At 52.1% G+C, this 10,068-nt stretch overlaps 1 long non-coding RNA gene across 1 annotated transcript; it reads right to left on the reverse strand.

Moving 5' to 3' along the window:
* Positions 1–349: 349 nt before the first annotated feature.
* LOC136304431 (uncharacterized) lies at positions 350–1,433 on the reverse strand. The gene is made up of 3 exons (XR_010724565.1): positions 1,294–1,433; positions 1,008–1,159; positions 350–436 (listed from the first exon to the last, which is right to left on the reverse strand). It is a non-coding gene; the product is annotated as an uncharacterized lncRNA (long non-coding RNA).
* Positions 1,434–10,068: the final 8,635 nt, after the last annotated feature.

Below are 10,068 nucleotides of genomic sequence, written 5' to 3' on the forward strand. Positions count from 1 at the left end.
GGGACAGGATAGGTTTCTATTCCATAGATTTGGTTAATTCTAACCCTCATCCCCTGGGGGTCACCTGTCAGATTTCCCTGGAATTCAGCCACCCCCTGAGCTCGGGCTCCAGGTGATGTTTCAGAGCAGGAGAAGGCACTGGCCGGCCTGTGCTGAGGCAGCCCCTGTGCCCTCGGGAGGACACAGCTCCCTGCAGGAGCTCAGCTCCTTTCCGAGCCCCAGCAGTGGCCTCTGCAAGTGCCTTTCCCTCAGGCAAGGGATGCCCATCCCTGCCTTCAGCACACCTCCAGTGGGACCCACCTGCAAAAGCTTTCCATCACTTCTGCACTCCGGCTGGCTCCCTGGAAAAGTCCAGACTTCATCCAAACGAAACTCCATCCCACTCAAACCTTTGATTTTGAGGCATCTCCGAGGGCCGTTGCTCTGGATTTAATTTCTGTGAGGGAGGAGCACCTTGGCTTTAATGCTGCCGATGGGTGATGTCCTCAGGCTGAAAGGGAGGGGATTTGGGGTGGCCAGGACATCCCTGGCAACTGTGTGGGAGCTCCGGGAGGTGGGAATTGCTGTCTGAGCCCCTCTGCAGACAGCCCGAGCCGCCGTTCCCGGGCAATGCCAGCTGTTCCCTGGGGAGCTCTTGGGCTGTGGGTGCCTCTGTCCGGGCTGCAGCATCTCCCCGTGCCCGGTGGGAGCAGCCCCTGGCCGAGGAGCCGCGGCAGCCCCGGGGCCGTGTCCGTGCCAGCCCCGAGCCCGGCCCCGGGCCCTGCGTTTGGCCGCCGCTGCCACGGGCGGGGCCCCGCAGGCACAGCTCCTCCCCTGCACATCATCCCAGGGCTGCTGGCCCCGCTGGGGCTGCCGGCCTCCTTCCTCCCTGCGCCTCCGGGCACCCGGGACACCTGCAGGAAACACCGAGGGACACTGCAGGCGGCACGGGGGGGCACCGAGGCCTCCGGCCAGAAAAGCAGCCCCGGCCTCAGCAGCTGCCATCAGTTTGGCCCGGCAACACTCACCTGCAGGAAACGCCCCTGTGCGGGTGGGACCGGCCCTGCCTCTCTCCAGAACTTTGGCCGTGGAAGAAGGGAAGCCTCAGGACTTGTCCTGCTCTTTTCCGCCCAGAAAGAGACTTTGTGTAAGTACTTTTACGGCAGCTGTTGAGTAAATCCTGGAAAGGACAGGAAATCAGCGTCACTGGAAGAGCTTTGTGCTGTCGTGACCTGCCAGCCAGTTCTGCCCTCGAGCCATTCCAGGGGCTGCTGTGTGAAGCAGCTTTGGCAGAGAAGGCGGCACTGCACTTACCTTAGTGGGGCCAAGCGTTGCCATCCTATGGAGGTCCATCCCCATAATGCAGAGATTGGTTCAGCTGCTTGGAGCAGAGTCCGGGTAATGCCAAGGTGCTGAGTTCGATTCTCAAACGGTCCGTCTGCTTGAGAGTCAGATTTTAGGATCCCTCTCAGGCTCAGTATATCCTGTGACCTGGAAATAAGAGGAAAATTCTCGGCTGAGTTTTAATAAAACAGCTTTTGCCATTGCAGGGTGTGAGCTGCACTCGGTGATTTTCGGCCGCGATGAGCCCCACGAGCATTCCGCCCTTCCTTGCCGCCATCTTGGTTGCGTCTGAGGCCACTTCCGGTCCCGCCGGCATCTTTTTTGCGGCACCGCTAAGGCCCCCGGCAGGTGTTTACACAGACGCCTGACTAAATCCACGAATCCGAACCCGGAGGCGGCGCGGATGAGCACATGGCCGGTGTCTGCACACCTGGAAACGCCGCGGAAAATTGCGCCCGGGCGGCGCTGTAGTCGGGGTTTTTGTGCAGGCATCTGCGTAAACGCCTACAGGGTCCTTATTTTTTCCCGCCCTTTTGGCCGCCCTTTTTGGAAGGTCGGGCGCCTCGCGCCTCGGCGCCATTTTGTGAGGGGCGACGCGTGACCTCCGCTTTTCCTTGCCGCCATCTTGGTTGCTCCTGAGGCCACTTCCGTCCCGGCCGCCATGTTCTTTGTGGCTCGGCATAGGCCTCCGCCAGGTGTTTACACAGACGCCTGACTAAATCCACGAATCCGAACGCAAGCGCGTCGCGACTGAGCACACGGCCCGTGTCGGCACACCTGGAAACGCCGCGGAAAATTGCGCCCGGGCAGCGCCGTAGTCGGGGTTTTTGTGCAGGCGTCTGGCTAAATGCCTATAGGGTCCTTATTTTTTCCCGCCCTTTTGGCCGCCTTTTTTGGAAGGTCGGGCGCCTCGCGCTTCGGCGCCATTTTGTGAGGGGCGACGTGTGACTTCCGCTTTCCCTTGCCGCCATCTTGGTTGCTCCTGAGGCCACTTCCGTCCCGGCCGCCATGTTCTTTGCGGCTCGGCATAGGCCTCCGCCAGGTGTTTACGCAGACGCCTGACTAAATCAACGAATCTGAACGCGGACGCGGCGCGACTGAGCACACGGCCCGTGTCCCCACACCTGGAAACGCCGCGGAAAATTGCCCCCGGGCGGCGCCGTAGTCGGGGTTTTGTGCAGGCAGCTGCATAAACACCTATAGGGTCCTTATTTTTCCCGCCCTTTTGGCCGCCCTTTTTAGAAGGTCAGGCGCCTCGCGTCTCGCCGCCATCTTGGTAGTGGAACCCACTAAAATGCCCCCTCGGCCGCTCACACAAGCGCCTGACTCAATGGACTGCCGCCCGCGGCGCCGCTGCGCCCCCATCCCGTGTCCGCACACCCGCAGACGCCGCGGAAAAGCGCGCCCGGACGGCTCCGGGGTCCGGGTGGCGCGCGCAGGCAGCCGGCTGCCACGCGCCCGGGCTCCTTGCCTTTTTCCCTCCCTTTCGGCCCCGAGCTGCGGGCGGGCGGGCGGCAGCGCCGCCCCCGAGCTCACAATGCGGGGCTGCCACGCGCGTCGGGGACGGGCGGGGGGGGACAGCTGCACTACCGCTCTTTGCCCACAGGGTGGCAGCACTGCCGCACGGCTCCGGCGGGACGGTCATGGGGGGCAGCTGCACTACCGCTCTTTGCCCACAGGGTGGCAGCATTGCCGCACAGATCAGGCGGGACGGGCGGGAGGGACAGCTGCACTACCGCTCTTTGCCCACACGATGGCAGCATTGCCGCACAGATCAGGCGGGACGGGCGGGAGGGACAGCTGCACTACCGCTGTTTGCCCACACGGTGGCAGCATTGCCGCACAGATCGGGCGGGCCGGGCGGGGGGGAAGCTGCACTACCGCTCTCTGCCCACAGGGTGGCAGCACTGCCGCGCGGCGGCGCGGAGCGGAGCCATAAACGAACGTGCCCAGAAATGCCCTTCCGAACAGCCTCCGGAATAAATGGCCCAAAAGACCCCCGAGCACACCTGCGAGAACCCTGCCAGCAACCAGACCGAAACAAAAAAGCCTTTCGTTCAGGCTCTATTTCAATATTTTTTATCTTTGTGATTCTGATGTTTACATTAATCATTACAATTCAGCTTTTATATTATGTACATTATACATCATGTATTATGTTTATTATACTATTATATTTATTATATATATTAAATATAGAAAGTTATATATAAAATAATTTATTATTTATTATGTAATGTTATAAATAATAATACATTTCATTTAAATATCATGATTATGTACATTATAGATGTTTATATTATGTATATTATATATATTTATAAAACGTGTAGTATGTAATAATATATTGTGTATTTATTATTTATATTATTTTTCATATCCTATACTTTTTGTTATTTTTCTTTTTCATTATTTTTTAATTCGTTTGTTTATATTTTAAACGATATTTTACACTAGATGAATTCATTAACCTAACACATCAGAAACACAATTAATTTGAATTAAATGAGCCTGGTTTTCTAAGGGGTAAAGTTTTAATCTTTATTCAAATAATATGGGCATGTTTTCTCTTTCTCTATGGTTTTTTTTTGGTGGGTTGCGGGGGAGTTTAGTTTGTGGGTTTTCTTTTTTTGTTCGCTTTGTTTTGGAGTTCTTTGCTAATAAACAAGCAGGGTCGGAGAGTTCAAAATAAAACGTCTACTTTGTTTTTATTGCCCCCTCTGAAATACGCCTCGACAGCCTGGACAGCAGGCTGCTGCTGGTAACACTGTGCACGGGTAGGAGGAGACCTGGTCGGGGCTGGGAAGGAAAAAACGGCACCACGGTGGTCACAGCTTTCTCCCTTCAGGAGTTTTATGGAGCAGAAAATACAGAGCTTTTGCCAACTGCGCTCTCTGTGACATCCCGACGTCCAGCGGGCACCGAGGTCATTTCTCATCTTTCTTGCCAACAGCCAAACCCCCAGGCGCCCGGGGGAAGAAAGAGTATGGGGAAAAAAAAAAGGAACAAAGAAAACATGAAAAAATAAACCAAAACTATAGAAAATAATAAATAAAATTAAAATACCAAAAGAAAAAAAATTTCAAAGTAACAAAAAAGTGGAAAAAAAATTTAAACAAAAAATTAAAATAAAAAACTAAAAGTAGTTTTAACAAGTAAATAAATAGCTAAAGAAAAAAATATAAAAATTAAAAAACGGAAGAAAAAGTCTTTGAAAAACCACAAAACGCAACATGAGAAACCACAACAAAAGAGCATAAAAATACAAAAATAACAAGAAATAAAATACAAAATTAAATAAATGCAGCTTTCACCTCCTGCCACTGCCTAAAAAAGCACCATGGCTTTCCTCAATTATGCAGCAATAAGGGAAACAAACCCAGTGCCCCCCAGAACAGAAGGTTTTCTAGACAATTCCCACTTTTGCTTGGAAACAAATTCTATTTTAGTGGGAAGCTCATTTTGGACAAACACCCAAATGTGCCAAGGTAGGAAAGAACCACCCCCCTGTGTCCAAGGAACAGCAGCTAGGCCTGGATTCAGGTTTTAATGGCATTTATGTAATTAAAAATGCAGTAAATTGAACTTTACAAAGAGATGAATCATGGCAAATAAATACTTCAACGTTTTCTTGGGAATTCACAGAATTTTGTGGAGATGGTGCTGGACAATTCCTGATTTACCAACATTAATTGGGTAAATTTCCTTGGAAATGTGCTCTACAAGGTGCAAAAATTCCAATTAGGATGGAAAATTGGAATAAATAAATATTCCCTTACTAAAATCAGAGAGAAAATCAGAGTTATTCCTTCAAATAAAAGGAAGGAATAACATCTAAATCCAAGCTTGCCTGGAAAACAAGCTCAGGAATTTCTAACATTGAAAACTTTTGCAAGAGTCATGAAGTTGGTGAAAGTTCATGGAATGATGATTTAAAATCTGCTTCCTCTGCTCTAATTTAAAGGGAAGTGGGAATTCAACAGGTCCAGTTACTCCTATCCAACCTTGGACTGGGATAAGGCCTTCCAGTGGCTTCACTTCCTACTGGCTCTCTCCTTTTTGCCCACAACCTGGAAGAGGAAAAGCAACAGGAATAAAGTCTCAAACAGGATGGCCTTGGTCCAGGCAGACTGAAATGCAGCTCCCAGGGAGGGAGGCCAGGCTGTGCCTCGAGGAGCTCCGGGAATCTGGGATTGCCCGTGGGATTAAAGGGCTGGAAAAGCACACCCACCTGCCAGGTTCAGTGCTGGGACCGAGCAAGGCCGGGGCTCGGGGGCAGCAGTCAGAGCTGGGACTGCAGGAGAACACCCCAAACCCGGGTTAAACATCCGGCACGACACGCAGCACGCTCTGGGAGAAACTCGGGTGGGAGAAGCCCCGGGATGCTCCACGTTCCTTGCCCTTGGCAGCTGTGCCAGGGCCTCCATCAGAATGCTGACCTCACCGTGCAGCTCCTACAAAATAGGAGAACTTATGGGAATCGCCCAGCAATCCATGGACTTCCAGTTATTAAGAACCACAGCTGCAGCGAAAGGTGCCCAAACTCTACTGCAAACCAGCAGGTCTGAGGAGACGCAGGGATTTATTCCTGAGGGGACACAAGGATCCCTCAGCCAGCCAGGATTTCTCCCAGGCTCTTCCCACTGCTCTCTGAGGACACAAACAGCAGTTTTTCCCTGGAGTTCCCCTTTCCAACAATGCCAAGACTCATGTTCTCCTCCAACCCCAGGTTCAGGAAGAAAAGTAGGAATATTATCACTGCACAGACTGTCCAGGAGGGTGTGACTGAGGCAGCAGCACCAGCTCCCACTCCACTGCTGCTCTGGATTCCTGAGCAGCTCCTTTCCATCCTGCCCTTCCCAGCACCATTCCCTGGGTGCCATGTCCACAGACACCTTCTCCATGCAGCTTAAAACCCACAGACACCAACAGAAAGGAGATCAAAAATCAATTCACATGCTGCTAGTCAGAGAGAATGGGAGAGGCCTAAAAATCTGCATTTATTTTAGAACACTAGAGCAATTTCTTCATGACCCTGACTATCAGTGATGGGCAGATAAACACCTTCTTTAACTTACTACCTGCAAAAACATCAAGTTTCAAGTTTAGTAAAGATAAAATTTTGCTGCAAAAATAAAAGAGGTGGGATGTTGGTGTTAGTGCTTTAACCTTCGGACATTAGCGGGTATTTGTAAAACAAATTCATTATTGAAGCAGCTAACTTGAAAATAAGGGGGTTTTACAATAAAGTTGACCAAAAAAGAGTCTCAAAATTAAGATACAGGTTGCACAAATATTTAAGAAAAAAAAAGTTGTGTTTCGTGCATATAACCTGCCAGCCTCTCATGTTTTCAGTCCTTACCATTTATTTTTACCAAGGTGATGATTAAAACCTTGTCAAAAGCTCAAAAAAAAAAAACAATCCAGGACAAGGCAGGTGTTTTCCCAAGTACCCCCAGTGTGGAGCTGTGTCAGCCACAAGTGTTTGCTCCCTCAGCCCAGCCCGGAGCAGGCTCCAGCTGCTGCCCAGGGGGGTTACCAAGGGACTCACCTGTTTCAAGCTGTAAATGCAGGTGGCCTGCACTGGAGTGCCAAAAAATGTGAAATATGTGACTCTCACCTTGAATAGCGATCGATCTTCTCAGGGGAGCCCCTCACCCAGGATGGGGGGCTCTGCCACGGATTTCATCCCTCTGCATCTGAAAGAAAGTTGGGACAAAAGTCAGAGTGCTGCAGGATACCTTGACAGCTCCACACATCTTGTGGCAATCTAGGAATACCCTCTACAGTCTAACTACACCCCACATCACAAATTTCAAGCCCCCAGCACTATTATCCTATTACCCCCACACCCAGACTGAGCAGCAAGGCAGAGCAGCTCCGGGCCAAACACACACCAACACCCGTGACACAGCACAGGACAAACGAGGGGACACAACAGGGACAGAAAACTCTGGCAAGAAAAATGACCCTGAGGGTCCAGAGAACTCGGAATGAGATGACCGAGGTAAGATGGAAGGTGAGCTGGCCAGGCTCAGAGAACCCTGCAGGAACAAGATGCCATCGGGATGACTTATCCCAAGAAATGCAGAGATGGATGCCCGAGAACCCTACGGTCAGAATCCTCGACCTGTCTTTGCATTCTCACAAGACCTAACCCGCCGAATGGATCAGGGCGGTGCACGGCTGTCAGTACAGCTCAGAACAAGACCTGAAAAGGCATCGGACTGGATGCTTGTGAAGAGAGATGGATTCTGATGAGTGTCCGAGCAGCTGAGACAAAGGCACCTGGCTGAGGAGCACAGAGATCAGAAATGCTAAGACTGATGCCAGAGGTTTTGACAGGCCCCTGAAGGGCTAAGGGAAAAGACAGCACACACAAGACACCCAAGACACAGAGTGCACAACAGACACAACACACACCAGGACTGCTCTGCCCTGCACACCTCGGCACTGTGATCCAGAATGAGACTCTCCCTGGATGAAACCTAAGGGGTCACAGCTTAGACATCCCTGTCTTCAAACCTGACTCAAAAAACCTTGCTAGTGACCCCACACTCTTCTTTCATGCCCTCTACGGCTCTGAGCTCTCCACTTATCTCTCAGATGTCTGGGGAGGTGCATCCACGCCGGGTCCCAAAGAAGGCTGCCTCTCCCTCGGGGAAATTCCTGCTGCGACCAGGCTGGTGTCTCCTCGTCAGCTACAATAAAGAGAACTAAACGTGACCCTGTGCTCTTAGCAGCACATCAGCCAGAAACCAGCAATTCTGCTACTCACAGTCTCCTAAGCTTGCCTGTGTCCTCGGCCCTGGGCTTCAGCTGCGCTCAGAGGCCAACGCCGGCGTCGCAGGGTCTGGTCTAAAAATAAAGACAAAGAACAGAGCTGTAACACGGCCACCATTTACACCTCCCCTGCAAATCAAAACAGTGACCGACCTTCTCAGGGGAGCCCCCTCACCCAGGATGGGGGGCTCTGCCACAGATTTCATCCACCTGCATCTGAAAGAAAGTCAGAACAACAGTCAGAGTGCGGCAGGATACCTTGACAGCTCCACATATCTTGTGGAAATCTAGGAATACCCTCGACAGCCCTGCTACACTCCACATCACAAATTTCAAGCCCCCAGCACTATTATCCTATTACCCCTACACCCAGACTGAGCATCAAGGCAGAGCAGCTCCCGGCCAAACACACACCAACACCCGTGACACAGCACAGGACAAACGAGGGGACACAACAGGGACAGAAAACTCTGGGCAAGAAGAATGACCCTGAGGGTCCAGAGAACTCGGAATGAGATGACCGAGGTGAGACTGAAGGTGAGCTGGCCAGGCTCAGAGAACCCTGCAGGAACAAGATGCCATCGGGATGACTTATCCCAAGAAATGCAGAGATGGATGCCCGAGAATCCTACGGTCAGAATCCTCGACCTGTCTTTGCATTCTCACAAGACCTAACCCGCCGGAATGGATCGGGGCGGTGCACGGCTGTCAGTACAGCTCAGAACAAGACCTGAAAAGGCATCGGACTGGATGCTTGTGAAGAGAGATGGATTCTGATGAGTGTCCGAGCAGCTGAGACAAAGGCACCTGGCTGAGGAGCACAGAGATCAGAAATGCTAAGACTGATGCCAGAGGTTTTGACAGGCGCCTGAAAAGACTAAAGGAAAAGACAAGACACCCAAAAGACACAAAGTGCACAACAGACACAACACACCCTGGGACTGCTCTGCCCTGCACACCTCAGCACTGTGATCCAGAATGAGACTTTCCCTTATTGTAGCCTAAGGGGTCACATCTGGGACATCCCCATCTCCAAACCCGACTCAAAAAATCCCTCCCGCTGACCCCTGCCCTGGCACCCCGCTTTCATCCTCTCCCTAGTTCCGAGCCCTCCACTTATCTCTCAGATGTCTGGGGAGGTGAATCCACGCTGGGTCCCAAAGAAGGCCGCCTATGCCTCTGGGAAATTCCTCCTGTCACTTGCCTGCTGTCTCCTAGTCAGCTACAATAAAGAAAACCAAACATCAAAGCATAATCTTAGCTGCACATCAGCCAAAAACCAGCAGCTCTGCTACTCACCGTCTCTTAAGCAGGACCGGGTCCTCGGGCCCCGTGTGTGCTTCAGCTGAGCTCGGAGGCCGACGCTCGCAGCGCCAAAGCCTTAGAGGCATTACTGGCACCGAGCCCACCCACCGTGGCCTCCATTAGGGCTGTGAGCATCCCCGGTTAGAGCAGGACAGGAACGCAGGGTGGACATCCCCGGTGAACCTCAACCCTGTGGACTCGGCCCCACCACTGTCACTTCCTGCCTGGCCCTAGCTTAGGGTTACTGCCTGCACCTCTCAGGACTTCTGGCATTGCCTTGCCATTAGGATTGCTGCCTGCACCTGCTCTCAGGGAAACAGTGTTGGAAGCAGCACTGTGAGGACCGGGATACCTGTACTCTGACTTGTATCCTAGCCTGTACCCCTGATTTTCACTGTGTGTTCTCTAGTCCTTCAGTCCTTTACCTCAGCCTCTGTGTGTATCACTGTAACCTCCCCCCTTCTGAACCCTGCTTCTTTTGAGCCCTAGACCTTGCAGCCGGGGACGCTCTGCACCGTTAGGGTCCCAAGAGCTGTCCCGCACGCAGGACAGGTACATCCACAGTTGTTCCCTGCCTACCCTAAACGTGGCCCTGAGACAGGGCAGAGGCTGACAGAGCCGAACTCTTTGCGGTGGCAAAAGGCACGAAGCCTTACC

The sequence above is a fragment of the Chamaea fasciata genome, unplaced genomic scaffold, assembly GCF_029207755.1.
Source record: "Chamaea fasciata isolate MVZ Bird 193981 ecotype frontalis unplaced genomic scaffold, bChaFas1.0.hap1 SCAF_90, whole genome shotgun sequence".
Classification (NCBI taxonomy): Eukaryota; Metazoa; Chordata; class Aves; order Passeriformes; family Sylviidae; genus Chamaea; species Chamaea fasciata.